The sequence below is a fragment of the Ambystoma mexicanum genome, chromosome 11 (assembly GCF_040938575.1).
Source record: "Ambystoma mexicanum isolate Mex_15411 chromosome 11, UKY_AmexF1_1, whole genome shotgun sequence".
NCBI lineage: Eukaryota > Metazoa > Chordata > Amphibia > Caudata > Ambystomatidae > Ambystoma > Ambystoma mexicanum.
In genome coordinates this window covers 662,367,595-662,384,993 of record NC_090934.1, presented here as the reverse complement: position 1 = coordinate 662,384,993, position 17,399 = coordinate 662,367,595, and positions in this window count along the sequence as shown.

Sequence of the window (17,399 nt, the reverse complement as noted above, 5' to 3'; positions counted from 1 at the left end):
AGAAGACAGCAGAAATGTTAGGAAATGAATTACTTGCATATTTCACATGTATGACCACTAGTATATCTGTCATTTCAGATACATTCAAGCACATGGGGTGTCGGTCTCAGGACACAGATCAAGACCATTCAGATACCACACCTGAAGAACCTTTACAAGTACCTAAACTTTGTGAGGGAGATGCCGTGCTAGTACGAAACTTCACTAGGAAGTGGCATGAGGCTCATTTTAGCTGACCCTATATCGTGGAAAATGTCACTCCCTCAGCAGTAAAAGTCCAAGACGACGCACATGGATTCACCTCAGATGACATCAAGCCATATACTGGTGAGACCGGAACAACCCCACCCGATTCAGAAGAAAGTCAACACAAAGTAGTTCAGCATGTGCAGACTCGATCGATGATGAGGAAGAAGGACGTTGAAACTACTGGTTGAATAAATCCAAGTGTGTATTTAGACTGTGGCTCCCATGGGACACTCTTTATAGATATTATAGCAGGAGTGCGAAAGCAATCATTCTTGAGCCACAGGAATCTTTTGCAAATTAACGTTAGGAAGTTGTGGATGTATTACGATTATGCCTGAATGACATTTGGTTAAAAATTGGAAGAGGGAAAAGATTTCTGTCTCATTTCTTACTGAATTTCTCTTTGGAGACCCAAATGGTCCTATCTGATGTCGACATTCACCAGCTCGTGCTAACTGTCGTTATTTATATTCTTCAGGCATATCCTGCACTTGTGGGGAGACGTACTGACATTCGTGTTTTCTTGCACAATCCTAAAAATTGTCCAGTTATAAGCAGATTGCTCTCAGCTATCATTGAGCAAATTTTGCAATTACCGGAGCACTTAACAAATCTGTCTGATTAAAAAAAATTGTTTTCTTCCTTTAAAAAAATAGTACACAGGCATAATGTGGAATCCTAAAAGTGATACAGTGGCAGGAAACAAGCAAGTTCAGCGACGTATGGGAAATCACTGCTGGTAATGTATTGGTGCCTAATAAATGTTTGCACAGCATCTATTATTGTTTTCCTGTTTTTACTTATTCATGCTGCCTACCTTGCTGGTCCAAAGAAAGCAACAGTCCTGTTGATTCTTCCCACACCAGTGACCTATGCAAGGTTAGTTGTTGTACGAAGGCCAAGACCATGTGTGATTATCCCCACACCAATGACACGTGCAAGGTCACCGATTTCTCTGACAAGTGTCCCTATGATTCCCCCTGTAGGAAGTATGATGTCTGATGTACTTCATGAGCATTTTGCACGTATTCTTTTGGAAAGAAAGAGACCCAAGAGAAGTGCAAGAGAAGGCGATTATGAGTTAAATAATTATCTAGACAGTACAGCACACTTGGGGAACAAAATGTGGTATCAACACATGAAAGAAGTGGGAAAAGACTTCTGCAGAGAGTTGCTATGTTTGTGCTCTCCTACCCTATGAATTGGGGAATTCTAAGATATTCATAGCTATAGAAACAGACAGCTCATTGCCTGACGCACCTTGCACTCTTATAACACATGCAAACGGTTCTTCAGGAGAAGAAATGAATAGGAATAGACTAAACTGTCACAATGTTTTAAAAGGACAGATGTAAACAATGTCCTAGCTGTCCCTACTGGAAGAACACCCTGTCCCTGACAGGAGTGCCTGTCCCTATGTGGTGAATGGTGCGCCGCCTATCTAACAGGGACCCAATCACAACACTAACCTCAGTTGGGTGGCAGATATGTTTGAAAAATTAGAGCCTGTTTCAAATCTGTGTGCAACTCCATAGCATAGAGTTGACTTTCAAACAGGAGGTGGAAAATATATTCTACATTTCTTCCTAATCTGGGTTCTTCAGAATACATTTGTAAAGAGCGATATTCCGATGCACTCATTTGTGTGACTATTTCATCATATCTTCCTCCTTTTCCTGTAGGAAGGAGCAGAGGAAAAGAATGTGCTTCTACACTTTTCTCCCATATGCTCATTGGGGAGCCTTTGGCTTCACACGTTTGATTTGTTTCTAATATATCTTCTATGGGGTCTTTGGAGTGTAGTGGGTGAATTGTATGATGGTATAAAATGTTTGCTGCTGTAACATGATAAACACATTCAAATTGGACAGTTTGTGGTCAATCTTGAATTATTTGGGTGGATTATTTTAAGTTTTCCTCTATGTTTCTATATTTGACGTATTCTTTGTTTTCTTTAAGGTATTGTATTGCTTGTCTAACTTTGTATAAGTCGACTAGTTGGTGCCAACATATTTTGTCTTTTGCTGGTACACCATTAACTAGCACAATCAATTATTGATCTATTGACCGTTCTACTCCCAGAGTTTCTACATTTTCTTTAAGCTTGAATGGCAAACATACTACTTATGGCTTTTAGTAACTCAGATAGAGGCAATTTGGAATAGCATGTTATGGCATTTGGTTATTGTCCAGCTTTGCATTGCAGTATGTGCAAACTATTGAGGTTTCAGTTATTTAGTGTTTATTTTCTGCAGTTAGATATAAAGCTAATTGCAACCATTGGGATTCCTTATTGTCTTCTATTTTGTATGCCATATCTACTATTTTGGTGTTCTTTTTATAACACGTTCTGCGACAACGTGTTTTATATCCACTTTATTTGTTGTTTTGAATAACACACAAAGAACAGAACAGCACGTCATCTTAAAAATCTTAACAATATATCCAGATTGTAAAATTCATAACATTTTCAAGAAACATACAGTACATACTCAAATTCATGAAAACAAAGAAATTAATAGCAATCACTAAGTACCATTTTACACCCAGTTTAGCAACATTTGACGCACTACAAACAAGACAAGACAAGACAAGACAACATCGACGTGCACAACAGACAACTCCAAATAACCATTAAACCAATCCCTTAAATGATGTAACAGACTAATATGTACATGGTATTGGACTATCAACTGTATAATTCATCAAAAGACCCCCAAAGTCGGGAATAATAACCCTCCCTACCCTGTTTCAAAAACATAACTTTTTCACAGTGTGACAGGGTTTGTACATCCAATAACCATTCCTCCACTTTTGGTTTCTTTCTTGACTCCCAGACATGTAATATTTGTTTTGCAGCCACTACCAAAACTCTATTGATCCAGTCTTTTCGTTCTCTGGCCCTACCCCCCCTTCCTCTGTTTGATAATAAAATTGTCGAAGAGAAAGTATGTGGAAGTTGCTCCTCCACCACAATGTCCAATCTATCTAATACATTAGACCAGAATTCAGACACTCTGGAGCATACGAACAGCATATGCAACAAAGTACCTCCGCCACATCCACACCCCTAACAAGAATCCGTTTCCAAAAGACCCAATCTCGCCATCCTAGACAGTGTCCAATACAATCTGTAAAGGATCCTTTGCCTAATGTATCATAGCCCCAGATCCATTTTCGCTCGTACCCCAACGTGAATCAGGTATTCCCATTCCTTCACAGGAATAACTATGTCAAGATCCTCCATCCAAACCTGGCGAAGCTTGTCCTAAGCCTCCACTTCCGACCTATCCATTGGCATCAAATTAGTATATGTAGATACAGTATACGGGGTAGAGCGAAAAATCTCACACATTGAAGGTCTTTCTGCCATAGTTTCATCCAACATCCCTGTTCTTTCAATTAAAAGGGTTTTTAAAGTCCTATAACGTTCCCGCTCTATACCCCCAATCCCAAAGGTTACTCTCAACTGGTCAAACGGAATCATACGACCATTCTGCCACACATCCCGCATCCTAGGTATGCCCTTACTGATCCAACTTTACCAGCATAAAGATTTATTCATCCTTTGCAGCCCCATATTATGCCACAAACACGCGTCATAATGCATCCAGATATTGTCCCCATTATTTTTTATAAAACTTTGTAATGCCTCCCTAGTAGCGCATATAGTAGGCAATTTCACTTTCAAATTTGGCAATTTAGACATGGAGTACCTCGTTCAGTGCATAAGGTGAAAATTGAGCATGCTCAATAATATGCCAATTAGGAACATAATTATTAATTTCAGAGAAATAAGAAGTTGATTTTTTCAGGACAAATCCAGTGCAGTAATTCTTCAGGTTTGGATGTCCAAATCCTCCCTCTTTCACAGGACGCATCAAAATGTATTTGGGAACTTTTGGTCTATTACTTTCCCCCCCAAAGGAATCCCTGGAAAACCTTATCAATAGAGGAGATCACCTTTTTCGTAAATTTCAAAGGGATGGACTGTATAATTTAGAGTATTTTTAGCAAAAGTACCATTTTAATGGCGTTAACCTTAGCCCATAATCCCATCTTCAGCTGGCCCCATTTCAATATGCCCCTTTTTATAATCTTCAATATTCTCGATATATTGAATTCAGCCATTCTTCTCAAATCACGGACCATGTAAACACCCAAATATTTCATTGCACCCACTTCCCAGCGACAGTCCCAGGAACCCAAAACATTTTGTGGTAGTCTAACATCCAGAGGGAAAACCATGTGTTTTGAAACTTAGATATTTCTTTTTCATATGTGTTTGTAAGCTCGTGGTGTTTGTGGGGTTTTCGCTAATGTTTTCAAAAGTTACTGAATTTTGTAAGCTAACTTCAGTTCCAAAATATTTACTTTGGATCGTTTCTATTTCTCGAAGGAGTTATTTGGCAGTGCCATGAAGGGGAATGCTATTTAAATGTTGCAGTTCCAGAACAGGACATTTTGCATAGTATAGTCTATGCACAAGATTTCACATAGCGGAATGGTGTGTTACTAAAATTTTGATGTGATGGAACGTGCTTTCGCAAGCAGTTCCTAAAATGCAGGCTAATGAATGTCCTTGCAGTCCTGTGTGCATGCGCACTGGGCAGGAGTCCATGGTTTGTGTTAGGAAGAATCACATGCAGTACCTTTTGGGAACACCACGCACAATTAAGACTACAAGTGCAAGTACAAATTCACCTTTGGTACAAGTCTGTACTACACAGTAAAGTAGTAGCGATAGATGAGCAGCCAGACTTATCTTAAAAGTAAAGTGAGGAGTATCAGAAGTTACACAAAGGACAGCAATTGCTATGGTTCTAACAAACACTGACTCAAGTAAAAGAATATACATTTATTTAGACCATCAGTTGTAAAACAATTCACTATTATCAAGCAGCAGAAAATCACAATCTTAATATAGTACACAATACTCAATCAATTCTGGACAAGTTAAGCTCAAAATGAAGTGTGAACAAAATGGCACTCCAGCAATTTAAAAAGGGAGGGAAAGACAATGTTATTCAAAATCAAGCAGCACCAACAAGTAAGTAGGCAGGGCAATCTAGAAAAGGCTTACTACAATGAGGATTCAAATCAATAGGCCTGGGCCAATGTTAATGGTTCAGAGTCTTTGCAGAGGATCACACAGTTCAGAGTAGTTCACGGGTAAGTCTTTGCAAAGAGTTTGAAACGAAGTTGGTCGGAAGTAAAGTTACTTAAAAGAGTAGAGAAGGACAAGACCTCGGATTGACGAAAGATTTAAAACACTTTCACAGCGGTCAGACAGAACGAACAACTGGGTTGGAACAGTACCTTAGAAGAAGAAGAATGCTGTAGCCGAGGCAGAAGTTCCTGGCAGATCCTGCAGGCTCACGGTTCCTGAAGCAACTGTCGGACTGACACAAAGGAGGAAGACTGGAGGGTCCTGCACTGCCCAGGGAAGAAAGCAGCAGCAGAGCAAAGCAACAAATAAAAGTTGTGCTCCTTAAAACCCAAACTGGGTCCAGTCCTCCTGGGTATCCGGTTCACTGCAGAGGTGCACAGAAAATTCGACCAGGGGTGGGAGGCCTTGCTTGGTGTTTGGCAAACTGGTTGGTCCAACCAGCTCAAGGGAAGAAGATTCCTTGCAGATCTTCTCTGTCGTCGAAGTTTAGGAGATTCTCAGTAGGTAAGGGAAATTAGCCATTCTGGAGAATTCTTCCTAACAGTTTGCAACATTTTTATTCTACTTTTATCTTTTTAGTTTCATATAGTGATTCAGCAATTTTTATTTGAAGGATTGTTGTCGTACATTACATATTGAGCTGCACGTCCATTTGTACACTGGATAGTTTGTTTGGGCAAAAGGAATATTTGGTTGAAAGTTTGTTGGGGAAGTTTTGTCTATACGTTTTTTTTTGTTGTTGCCATAATGGTGTCTCCTATCATTTTATAGCCTCAGCCATTATTGTCTATGGCAATTGGGTTTTTTCATTCTTGTTTATAATCAACTTCATTGAAATATGGTTCTGTACTGCTTGTGTGAATACATTCACCGTCACAAAAATTTGAAAAGGTATCTATGTTGACATTGCACCTGTTTAGAAGTTCTTTTTGTAATGTATTGATTCATTTAGTTAGTGGTTTTATTCTGTTTAATATTAAAACTAACAACTTTCTCTGAAGTAGAAATGCACATTCAATTAGAACTTCTGCTGTTGTTTTTAAGGGTAGATCATGCCTTTTTAGCAGTCTTTATAAGGCTGTTAAGAACTATACGGTGGAACATTTTTTGTAGAATTATTTTGATTGCTTTACTGTGGCTGCGTTAACATTGGTAGATATCGTGTCAGGTTCATTACTCAGTCTGCTTTTGTATGTCCATGTTTTTTTACTTTTAGATTTTGCTGTTTTAGTGTTGGCTGCCTTACTTTTATTGAGTGAGGTTACTAACTGCTTTGTTTTCATGTTTTCTATAAATTGTTTTAGAGGAGGATGACTATATGGCTTGTTTTTATTTTGATCTGCTCTATTACTTCTTTGTTTTCTACAGAGTTGCTTTTCAGTAGGCATTGTGTTTTGCCAGTTTAGAGAAAAAGAACATTCTTGTTTTAGGAATGTTTATGCATGCATTATGCATGGGTTTGTGTGTGTGTGTGATTGTGCAGTGGGATGATAGTTGAGGTTGGGAAGGTTGTAAGAGTAAGATGCTGTCCAGGTGTTATAGGCTTGGTTTGTGAGTAAGGGAGTAGTAGTGTGATGGAATAATTAGGACAATTATGATGTTTTGAGGGAAACAGTGGTTGTTATAATGGTGTGATTTACTGCATAGGTATGAGGGTCGTGTGGGTGTGATGGAAAGGGGTTGAAGAAGTGTGTCTGTGTGTGCTAATGTGTGGTAGAGATTTGGAATGCAATGAGTTTGAAAGTTATTGTGTTGGAATTAGGACCCTGTGTGCAGGTGGTATGGTATTTTAAGGAAGTAAATTGTGGTACAGAAGTTGTTGAGGGATAGATGTGTTTTTAGTTAGTAAGGAATGGGCACTGTTTTGAATAAAGAACAGTGTTTAGATGGAAATCTAAAGAGTGTGAATGTTGTAATATAATCAGTAAGAGTAAAATACAATGTTGGTAAGTAGAATAGAATATTCAAGGCTGATATAAAGTGAAAGAACATTGTTACAATGATAGCGATGTACATGCTATACTACTTTGCAGGATGTGAAAAGTGTTATTTTCGGTGGCTGTTTTCTTCAATCTTCTTTTTTCCTGTAATTTAAAAGAAAGTTAGTGGCTATATATTGTAATGGCAAAGTACTTTTAGTAAGAACGTTTGTTATTTATTAAGGTACTAAAAGTTGTTGGGAAAAAGAGTTTATGAAGGTGGGTTATGGGTGGTGTAGTAAAGTATGTTACATATGTTGTTAGAAAATTTGGACTATGGCTCTCATTATGAATGAGCTGGTATGTAATTAAAAGTACTGGTAAAAAGTTACCGGCAGATTTTCTGGACCGGCTCACTCTGTGTTTAGCAGTAGGGGCACCATACTCCCAGCAGGTGTTACCTGCTGGAAGTTGAGGCCGCTATGGCAGTCTTAACACTGAAGCACCAGCATTGTTACTAATGATGCTGGTGCTTCATGGTTCCCATTCCCATAGAGTCCTATGGGACTGTAAGAGAACAATGGTTTCTATGTAAAGAGAAGTGTTTTATATAGATGCTTTGGGCACTATGCTGAAAAGTGAGTTTGCACTGCCAATAGAAACCCTGATTTCAGCAGTGGAAATCAGTGCAATGTCATTTATGCAGTATAAAGTGACTTCGCATTGACGTTGTATGGCAAAAATACACTTTGCAGAGTACCATGAATCAGGATTTGTGTAGGCAGTTCAAAGTCACTTTTAAGCAGTGGAATGTCACTTTGCACTTTGCATAAATTTGATGAATCGGGCCAATTGGCAGGATACATGTATGTGAGAGCACGTGGAGAAAGGTGGCACGTTAAGGGATGTAATGAGAAAGGTTGGAAAGTTTTATGTTCATATGGAAGGAGAAATGGAAAATGTTGTGCATTGAAAAGTGTGTATTTTTAGGAGGATTTTGCTGAAAGTAAAAAAATGCATATGTGCATTTACAGCAGCACTGTGTCTAAGTATTTTGTAAAAGAAAGTGAACGCTGATGTGAAAGATTTGTAGAACAATTTTAGGTGGTACTTGGTGTGTGGAACTTTAATATGTTGGCAGAGCGTGTATGTAACTGCCACGTGATATTACCAGGTGCAGAGTGCTGTCATATATGGCATTTGATAGAGTGATTAAAAAGAGAATATGCTTATTGAGAAGATTATTACAGGGTAAGTGGCAGCAACCCTGTATATATATTTGTAAAATTGTTGAAAAAAATATGTAAAAAATGTTGCATACCTGTACTATGTCTTCTTAGATGCGAATGTTGTTGAATCTGCAAGTTGAACTCTAGGAAAGTTTCACAGCAGTTTATGATGCAGGAGGCTTTGATTAACAGGAGATATGTACTCTTAGATTCAAGTGTGCATCTGAAGAGTTGAACTGAGATGACAGGGTTAAGTGTAAAGATTTTGGATGTGATTGGCGGTTGGATGTGTGACTGTTTGAAAGCAGCCATTGAGGCAGTGTTACAAACATGAAGGTAGAAAGGGTAGAAGGGCTGCCCTGTGCTACGGGGCCCACGGTGTTAGTCTTAGCAGTGCATGGTGGCTGCACAAACTATGGATGCTTAACTTAACACAACTGGTACATTTCAAGGGTTTGTCGGTTTTACTTGTAACCATAATGTCCCTTTAGCAACGTTTTTTCACTGAACATATATATGTTAGATATTACTGTAAAAAACAAAACATGTGGTCCTCAGGTTTTACAGGGTGGGTTTCACTTAAATAAAAAAAACAGCTCAAGCTACGTCAGAGCTTCATCGGAGGGTCGCATGAGACAGCACAATTGGTGCCCATTGTATGGCATGTAACCACAATCAGATAATCCTTAACAAGGCGTTAGGATAGCCTTTTAAAGACAATTTGGGATTGTGGGGGTGGGACATTGAGACAGCAGTTGGACTGCCACATGTTGATAACGATGAGTTGGACCCTGTGAAGAGCAATGTTTTATCCTCGCTCAGGGTACAACCCTGTGTTGGAGCAAACATACAGATAAAGCATGAGCAGCCCCACTACAGGACAGCCTGCAAGACTTGATGAGTGCCTGACCCAGGCTGATAACCTCCTGTGAGAATATGAAATAATCCTTAAAATAGCCATAGGCTCAGCTGTGTGTTTTTAATCTATAGTTATTTTAAACCTCTGAAGACAGTTGATCTATAGACATGTTGAGATCGTATTATTTAAATCCAAACCTTCTTTTCCTCTTTAGGCGTTGCAATCTGTCATATGGAAATAGCTGCCGGGTTGAGTCTGTCCAGATAACAAACCTTCTGAGAATTTGACTACTGTGAATGATGCTGCACTGTACAGACACGGCTTGGTAGCTGTCCGTGTTACTGGACATATCTGCCAGACAGGAGCATGATATCTCCACTGGACAGCCATATTATAAGCACAGGTAAGAGGGATGTTTGTCTGTTTGTTTATTCATTTATAATGCTCACCAGACCCTAGGGTATCAGGGTGCAGCAGTTACAGGTAATGTAAAGCTCAAGTTACAAGATTTAGCAAGAAGATCCAGGCAGGGTAATACAATTATGGTACAAGAGTACTGGAATATATACATAGGTACAAAATATAACATAAATGCAATGGCGAAGTAAATACAAGTATGGTACAGGAATGCGGAATGCATGAATATATGCAGCTATGATACAAGAGCGCAGGACTATATACATAGGTACAGGGTGTGAGTCACACACACAGAGACATTAGTTATCGTTAGACTTGAGCCACTTGATGTAATTGAGTCTGAACTTCGGATAGGGTTGATCTTCTCTAATGGGATGTGGCAGGGAGTTCCAAAGTTTGGCCGCTTTGACAGGGAAACTGCTGCCACCGACATTGGAAAGCTTGAATCTGGGGATAGTGAGGCAGTTGCTATTAATTAGTCTCATGGGTCTGCTGGAGGTTCTCCTTTGGAATCTGTTCATGAGATAGCTGGGGCAGCATTGTTTAGTGCTTTATGAGTGAGGTTGGCTGTTTTTAACAGAATTTTGTTCAGGGTGGAAAGCCAGTTATTTTGGCACCTTAATGCGGATATGTGTGATCTTTTGGTCATGCCAAGTGCCGCTCTTAAGGCATTGTTTTGGAGGATTTGTATCTTTTGGATAATTGATTTATTGGCACCAACGTATAAGGCATTGCAATAGTCGAGCCTAGAGAGGATAAGGGCTCTAGCCAGGATAATGCAATTGTCATCAGAAAGAAACGGTTTGCCAGTTCTGATGAGCTTACATGTGTAGGCCGTGGCAGAGGCCATGGTGTTTACTTGTTTAGCAAAGGAGAGGGTGGAGTCGAGGTAGAAGCAGAGGGTCTTTACCTCCTTAGCCACCTTCATGAGGTTGCCATCGATTATGAAGGATGAGTAATCCTGGCCTAGTTTCTTGAGGTTGGTGTGGGTACGCAGATGATGATCTCCGTTTTGTCATCATTCATGCATAGACCATGGGTCGCCATCCATGCCTGGATGAGGAGATACACCCTATTCACCAAGGCCAAATCCTTAACGTAGTCCCCGGAAAGTGGGAGGAGAATCTGTGTATAATATGCATAGTTAGTGTAGGTGATACCAAGATGGTCCAGATCATTGAAAAAGGGGCTTAGTGAATATGTTGTAAAATGTAGGGGAGACCCAAGAACCCTGGGGCACCCCACACGTGATGGGAATGGGATCTGCTGCTGCTGAGGGGGAAAAACCCTCATAGTCCTGTTGCTTAGGAAGGACTCAATCCATATTATGGCCTCTTTTGAGAAATGGGCAGCTGAATCGAGGTGTCTGGATAAGGCTTTGTGATCCACAAGGTTGAATGCAGCTGAAAGGTCGAGAAGTAGGAGGAGGGCTGTTTTCCCCCTGTCTCTTATCTCATTGACTTGTGACTTCAAGTCGATAGGGGCGGTCTCAGTTCCAGATACTTTTGAATTTGTAGATAGGAAATCTTATCAAGTATTTTTAGCAGTAAGGGTACTGTTGTAATGCGGCAGTAAATTGTAGGTATGAGTGGATCTAGGGTTTGTTTTTTAAATAGTGGGAGCACCCATGATTGTTTGAGATTAGATGGGATGATGCCAGATGCAAATGAGGCATTAATGAGTTTAGATATAAAAGGGGTAAGTTCTTTTGCAGAGTCTTTTATGAGCTGGGACGGGCAGAGGTCGCCCTGGCAATTGGAAGGCTTGAGGGAGAGAATGACTTTCTCTACCTCAAGGATGGATGTTTTGGTGAAGTTAAATAAGGTAGTCGGGTTCGATGGAGTTTTCTTCGAGAGGGAGCCAGAGGTAATGTAATTAGGATGGGAGGGATGGTTTAGAGATGGGTTTTTTGTGCAATTTTATTTTTAAGGGTGTTGACTTTGTTAGAGGGGGCCTGTTGTACGTCTGAGAACCATGTTTTATCTTTAGTACAAATGTCAGGAGTAGGGATAGGAAACTGGTTCCTTTAGGATGGTAAACAATTCCTTCATACTGAGGTTTGCGCTAGATATACGTTTGTTGTAAGAATTACGTTTGGCCAAGTAGATTTCCTTTTTGTATTGGGATGATATTTCAGTGAGTTTAGTTCTTTTGGCTGCTGATGGGAGTAGTCTCCAGGTAGATTCACAGCTTCTCTTTAGGAGTCGTAAATCTTTAAGCTGTGGGGTGAACCATTCGTTCAGATGAGTTTTCGGCTGGCTAGGTCTAAGTTGGATGGGGGCAATAATGTCAAGTGAAGTTAGCATAATTTTGTTATACTCCTTAACAAGCATTCCAGGGTCTAGGTTGTCCCCAAGCGATTTAAGGCTAGGAAGGATGGCAGGAATAACTTTATCCCTAGTAATATTCTTTTTGTTTCTTGTTGGGCAGAGTGGGGCAGTAAGAATAGCTAAGGTAAGTGGTCTGGCACTTAAAAGTACAAAGGATAGGAGAAAGTGGTGAGTCCAGGGTTGCAAGGTGATGGAAGTGATGTTGGCAATGCAGTTGTATTCCGCCACCGAATCAAGGGTTCTCCCTTTGTTATGGGTAGGTTCGATGATTTTTTGGGATAGGCCAAGTTCAGATAGATGTTAGCGGTGGCTGTGGCATATTTATCTGATGGATCGTTGAAACCCAAGTTGAAGTCTCCCAAAACTAATAATTGAGTGGTCGTTTTAAGGTTGTTGGACAGAAGAGTGTAAATGTCCTCCTCAAATGTCCCAATACGACCAGGGGGTCTGTAGATAAGGTGAATGGTTAGGGTCTGGGGGTTCACTATTGGGAGTTTAGCTGTGAGGACTTCATAGGATTGGGTAATTTGGGCAGGAGCTAGTCTCATAGAGAGGCTGGATTTGGTGATGATGGCGATACCTCCACCCCGTGCTTTGTCCCTGTCCTGTCTCAGTATTGTGTAACCATCAGGGATAGCTAAAGAAAGCAAAGGTCCTGCTGCTTCATGCAGCCATGACTCGGTGATGGCAAGAAAGTCCAAGGGATACGCTCACCTGATATCCCCGGGGGCGTCTGGAAGGCTCTGGGATCTGGAACCCTGGAGGCGTAGTTGCCCAGTGCTGAGTAAGAAAGTCCAAGTGTTACGCTCACCTGATATCCCTGGGGGCGTCTGGAAGGCTCTGAGATCTGGAACCCTGGATGAGTAGTTGCCCAGTGCTGAATAATGAATCTGTAATTACAGAAGGGAGGATTTGTGATAACTGTCTCTAATTGGTGAATCTCCCACCTCCCCCTGACCGATTCCCTTCCCAATGGGTTATTTTCTCACATTAGTTATTTGTAGGGTGAGCTATCCATCCTGCGTTTCTTGTGCAGGACTTCACTTGACATTTGTTGGCGAGCTGCCCGAGTTGCTTCACTGGTGTAGTACGCCTTCCTTGGGCCCAGACCTGCTGTGACCCCGAATCTGCTGGTAGGCAAGCAGGTTTGTTAATTGTAAGTCTTTGTTCTGTTTATGGTGGGAATTTGTTTATGTCTTTATCTCCTTCTTTTCAGAAGGTCTTGATGCTGGCAAGCCGGTTGGAGGGGCATGTTTCTAGGTAAGAGAAAGCGCGAAGCGCAGCGTCTTTATTGTCTTTTAAAGCTAACCTGAGTTTTCTTCTTCTCCTCACAGGCCACTGTGCTGCTGCGAGTGGATGAGAGCGGGATGAAAAACAGGCCCCCCGAATCCGTTAAGGTAAGTAAAGCACTGTGCGGTTGTTTAACATTGAAAGCAAACCTGAACATGTCTCTTTTCCTTTGCAGATGTTGCTGTGGTGCTCCGGATGTAAGCGTGGCGTAGCGCGATGGAATTCAGGTAAGACTGTTGGAATTCGATATTTTGGAAGCACTTCTAATATTGTTTTTCCCTTTCTCGTTATTGCAGGCCGCAATGTTTGAACAGCAGCTGGGGTAGCGGTTCACCGGATGTCCTTAAGCTAGTACTCACAGGTGAGTGATGTTTCTTCTTCTCTTGGTTTCCTCAGATTGCAGCCCAGTTGAGATGTTGAGTGCTGGATGGTGTTTTCTCAGGTAAGACAGAATGATCTTGTTCTTGTTCTTGCAGGATTACTGGAAGATGCTGAAGACCAGGAGCTGGACACGGTGAGCGTCACACTGCTGGTTGCAGAATAACACAAAGCGTGTTCTGCAGTCAGGTTTTGGTTTATATAGCCCAGGTAAAGTAGTACCAGGGAAAGTAGTTCCAGGCCTGCCACACTCAAAACACTAGCCCGCATGGCTTAGTTCTAGACTGTGTGGGTGCTTCCATGTTAGATTTAAAGGCCCATGTACATAAATGGGACCTAGTTGGAACAGCCCTTCCTTCCTACATATGAGCCTGGTGCCAAAGGCACCAGGATTGGCTCTAGGAGCCCTTTTGCAGGGGTTTTAAGGCCCTCAGGGTTCTCGGGGGAGCCTGCTTATGGCACAACTTGTGCCCCCTCACAGTGGTCATGACAGCACTCCCACCCAAGGCCCCACTCATGGTATCCTTCCTGTCCGGTCCGGGTTTGGTGGAGTTATCCAGGTGAAACCTCTTAATCAGACATGGTGCATGAATATGTTCACTTGGTTCCCAAGTTCTGTCTTGAGGCCGTACCCTTTCCAGTCCACTAAATAGTATAGTTTAGATCTGGTATGTTTCGAATCCAGGATGTTTTTAACTTCAAATTCAGGCTCTCCATCAACTAGCACAGGTTTTGGTGGTCTTAAGACTTGGGTTCCTGGTTGTACAGGTTTTACAAGTGACACATGGAACACCGGATGAATTTGAATGCTTGGTGGTAAGGCTAACTTAACGGCCACCGGATTTATCACCGATTTGATGGTACAGGGTCCTAGATATCTTAGACGAAAGGTCCGGGTACCTTTTATGAGCACATGTTTTAATGCCAACCAGACTTCGTCTCTAACTTGGTAATCGGGAGCATGGCGGTCCGAGAATTTTTTTTGTCTGTCTTTGGCTTGCAGTAAATGTTAATTTGCCCTTTTGAAGGCTTGGGTTATGCTTGTGTGTAGAGTCTTTACCGCTGGCATTTCCAACGTCGTGGGGGAGTCTAGTTCAGAGGTACGTGGATGTCTTCCGTATATTATGTAGAACGGGCTTTGTCCCGTGCTGGTGTGTATGGAGTTATTGTATGCGTATTCCGCTATCCATAACAAGTCTTTCCAATTCTCTTCCATTTGATGCAGCATGCAACGTAGATATTGTTCTAATGTCTGGTTTGTTCTTTCTGTTTGTCCATCCCCTTTGGGGGTGATGGCTAGTGGATAATCGAACATCGATTTGTGCCATGGTACAAAATTTCCTCCAGAAGTTGGATACAAATTGGCTTCCACGATCTGAGAGTAGGACTGAGGGGAACCATGCAGTTTTATAATCTGTTCAAGAAATGCTTTTGCCAGACTGGTAGCGTTAGGAAGTCCTTTGAATTGAATGAAATGTGCCATTTCAGAGAACAGGTCTACAACCACCAGAATGGTATTAAAACCTTGACAGGGAGGTAAGTCCGTAATAGAATTAAGAGAAAGAGTATGCCAGGGAGCCGGTGGAATATCCTGTGGTTGTAGGAGGCCAGCTGGTTTCTGTTTTTGTGATTTATTCTGTGCACATATCCCACAGGAGAGAACAAATCGAGCAATGTCCTTACGCCAGGTTGGCCACCAATAATTCTGTTTAACCTTGGCTAGAGTCTTAGCAATTCCAGGATGGCCTTTGATCAGGGAATCGTGATAACCAGACATGACCAATTATTGCGGATCTTTACTTGGTAGATATAGTCGTTCCCTGAAGTAGGGTAATTCATCCACAACCATGTGGTGTTCATTTTGGGAATTCCATTTCTGCAAGATCTCAGGGTTCATTAAGGCTCGAATCTTATCTTGAAGTTCACTCAGAGTCAATGTGGTGCTGAGTCCCAGTAGTTTATCACTTGGGATGATGGCAACAGGGTCCAGGGTACTGTTCGTTTTCTCTTCAACACCCATACGAGACAAAGCATCGGCCTTCTCATTCCAAACTCCCGGTCGGTATGTTATTACGTAATCGTATTCTGCGAAGAATAGAGTCCACCGCAACTGTCGTGACGATTGGGCTTTTGCTGACTTTAGGTATTGAAGGTTTCGGTGAGCTGTGATTACTGTGATGGTATGTTTGGCACCTAATAGATACTGTCACCAGGCTTTGAAGGCTGATTTTATTGCCAACAATTCTTTGTCTGTAATTGCATAGTTAAGTTCTGGTGATGAGAATTTACGTGCCCAAAAGGCCACGGGGTGTAATTGGCCTGTCTCTGGATCTCTTTCAGAGAGAACTGCTCCCATAGCTACGCTGGAAGCATCAGTTTCCACTACAAAGGGGAGATCAGGGCAAGAATGTCATAAAATTGGCGTGGATGTGAATCTTTTCTTGAGTTCTTGAAAGGCCTGTTCTGCCTCTTCAGTCCATTGGAATTTTTGGTTGTTTTTTTCTCAGTAACGATGTGATTGGGTGGACTGTCCGCGAGAAATCTGGAATAAATCGGCGATAAAAATTCACAAAGCCGAGCATGCTTTGGGTTCCTTTAAGTGAAGAATGTGACGGCCAATTAAGGATGGCATCTACTTTGAGTAAATCCATGTTGGCTCCCTTTGGCGAGAGAACAAAACAGAGGAACTCAACTTCAGTGACATGGAAGGAGCATTTCTCGAGTTTAGCGTACAGTTTGTGCTGGCGAAGTTTTGCAAGGACTGAGCGATCATGTTCCACATGATCTCTTTTAGAGGGGGAATACACCAGGATGTCGTCAATATAGACCAGGGCACAGACATCTATTAATTCCTGTAATACATAATTCATGAAGTATTGGAACGCTGCGGGAGTGTTGCACAGCCCAAAAGGCATTACCTGATATTGGTACAGGCCATACTTGGTGCGAAACACGGTTTTCCGTTCATCCCCTTTCTTAACACGTACGAAGTGGTATGCTCCTCTGAGGTTTAGTTTGGTGTAGATTCAGGCATCCTTGACTTGGTCCAACAGTTCCGGGATAAGGGGCAAAGGGTAGCTTTTTTTACTGTGATTTGATTAAGTGCGTGGTAATCGATGCAAGTCCTCAAATCTCCTGCCTTCTTGGGTACGAAGAATAAGGGAGAGGCTGTCGGTGACTTTGATGGGTGGATAAACCCATTAGCCAGGTATTGATCCAGATAGGACTTCAAGTGGAGGTTTTCAGTTTCCGTAAGTGCATAAATTCAACCACAAGGACCCTGTGCACTAGGTATCAGGTGGATCTGACATTCATAGGGCCTATGTGGCGGTAATGTGTTAGCCTGTTCCTTCTGAAAAACATCTTGATAATCCTGATATTCTTTTGGTAAGGTGTCCATTGGTTCCGCGATCCCTGATGCTATTCCTTGAACAGATTTCAGGTTTGGCTGTGGTATAGATTTCGGGTAGTAAGCGTGGGCGCATTTGTCGGAAAAGGTCAGTCTCTTTGCACGCCAGTCTATGTGGGGATTGTGAGTTACTAATCATGGAATCCCTA